This window comes from Pinus tabuliformis, chromosome 2_1, assembly GCF_031772625.1.
Source record: "Pinus tabuliformis cultivar Carrire ecotype Pingquan chromosome 2_1, CPIR1, whole genome shotgun sequence".
NCBI classification, from domain to species: domain Eukaryota; kingdom Viridiplantae; phylum Streptophyta; class Pinopsida; order Pinales; family Pinaceae; genus Pinus; species Pinus tabuliformis.
In genome coordinates this window covers 409,451,134-409,453,430 of record NC_142299.1, presented here as the reverse complement: position 1 = coordinate 409,453,430, position 2,297 = coordinate 409,451,134, and the positions used below count along the sequence as shown (strand labels likewise).

Genomic DNA, 2,297 nt, shown 5'->3' with positions numbered 1-2,297 from the left:
GAGTACATAGGCTTCCTCTCAAATGTATATTTACAAGTATCAAGCAATCGTGTGGTCCGCACCGTGTGGTCCGCACCGTGTGGTACTTTATTTCCTGTACCGAGTTTTCAAAAGCGAAATGAATCCTCACGCGAATGAATTAGAAACGAGTAAACGGTTACTGTTACAACACGATCTGCGAATATATAGTCAGCGGCATCGCTGCCCTAATTTCACAGCTCATTCCAATCCCTGAAAGAGCGACTAATTTTCAATTCTTTCACCATCACTTCTTTCACAGAATATGGAACTCCTGGGCTCTTTAAAACAGGCTACCTTATCTTCCTTACCAGCCATAAAACACAACTCCACTACAGGCCTCAAGAATATATCAAACTGCATGACTCCCATAGGCTCTCCATCCACTCTAAATCTGGCGAAGAAACCTTCACAAAAGAGATTAGTTTGGTCTAAACGACTGGAAATCACATCCCTAATTGACAGGGGCTTAGCAGCCACATTCATAGGTTCCAGTCCTAGAAGTCCTAACAGGAACACAATATTAGATTCCCCGCTTTCAAATCAGAGCAAATCCAACGACATACGCAATTCGTGGAACTATGGTGATTGGATGAGCAAGCTGCGGAGACCCAATCATTCTCCTAAGCAGAGTCTGGCAGGTAAATGGAGGGAATATCATGGTGCTAACAACTGGAGAAACCTGCTGGATCCGCTTGATGAAAACCTAAGAAGAGAGATTGTGAAGTATGGAGAATTTGCGCAGGCAACTTATGATGCTTTTAACTCTGATCCCCAGTCGAGTTCTTATGGTGGCTGCTGCATCCCATGTGGTGAAGTTAATTCATTTTTTGAAAGAGTGGGGTTGAGGAACACTGGCTACAGGGTGACCAAATATCTCCATGCAACTCCCGATGTCCAGGTTCCCAATTGGCTTTCGAAGCTATCTAATGATACCCTAAAATGCCAGCAATCTAACTGGATGGGATTTGTTGCTGTGAGTGATAACTTGCAAGAGATCAAAAGATTAGGTCGGAGAGATATAGTTATTGCATGGAGAGGCACCATGACTCCGCTTGAATGGGCTGAAAATCTTAAGACAGATTTGAAACCAATTAAGCTCTCTCATAATATTGGTCACTCTTATCTTAATCCGAAGGTGGAAAATGGATTTTTAAGTCTGTATACTTCTAAGGGCAACAGCCATGGTGATGATCATAATAATAGCATGAAGAGCGCATCTGAGCAGGTTCTGGAAGAGGTACAGAGACTGCTAAAATTATACGAGGGCGAGGAGTTGAGTATTACCATTACAGGTCACAGTCTAGGAGCAGCTTTGGCGCTCTTGAGTGCATACCAGATTGGAGAAAACTTGGCATCAAACTCAAATAGTACACCAGTTGCAGTGTTCTCTTTTGGGGGACCAAGAGTTGGAAACCATGATTTCAAGCAGAGGCTTGAGGAGGTCGGAGTGAAAACGTTGAGAATAGTCAATACCCATGATTGGATCCCTCAAATGCCAGGCATTTTTATGAATGAATGGCTACATAAGAAGTGCCATGAAATATTAAATTCAAGAGCATTGGCGGAAGCAATGCAGAGGATGTCATTTACTCATGTCGGTGCTGAACTGAGAATCAATCACTTGGATTCTCCATATCTGAAAGAGAATGCTGGTGTGAGTTGCTGTCACAATCTCGAAGCCCATCTGCACCTGGTCGATGGCTTTCAAAGCTCTGGAGTTCCGTTTAGACCCAACGCAAAGCGGGATTATGCTCTTGTTAATAAAACCTGTAATTTACTGAAAGATGAACTTAGGGTGCCTGCTAATTGGCACAATTTGTCAACTCATTATGATAACGATATCGGTTCCAATTTCAATCATGGCCCTGCGTTATATCCGCTTTAAGTTCCTTCTGTCTACAAAGGGCTCAGTGACTTGTACAGCAACCTTCGAAATATAATATGAATTGGGACTTTGGGGCCCGAATGGTGTCCCCCTTTTGAGTCTTTACCTCTGAAATTGAGTCTGGAACATAGTGGCGTGCAAATCAAATTTGGCTTTCTAGTGCTAATGGTGGTCCTCACTAATCCTCCATTTCTCTGATCAGGATTAAACTTGAAGGCAGGGGTCACATTAAAATTTAAATAGTTAGTTTTATTTTTATTATTTAATAATGATAAGTTAAAATGTTTTTAAATAATTAATTTTATTTTTATTATTTAATATTTATAAGTTAAAATTTTTTTTTTTTCATCTCAAAATGAAAAATAATTTAAAATTTCTTATTTCAAATATA

The 2,297-nt window shown here is 40.6% G+C and overlaps 1 pseudogene; it reads left to right on the top strand.

The window, feature by feature from the left end:
- Positions 1-379: 379 nt before the first annotated feature.
- LOC149200641 (phospholipase A(1) DAD1, chloroplastic pseudogene) lies at positions 380-1,906 on the top strand (annotated as a pseudogene).
- Positions 1,907-2,297: the final 391 nt, after the last annotated feature.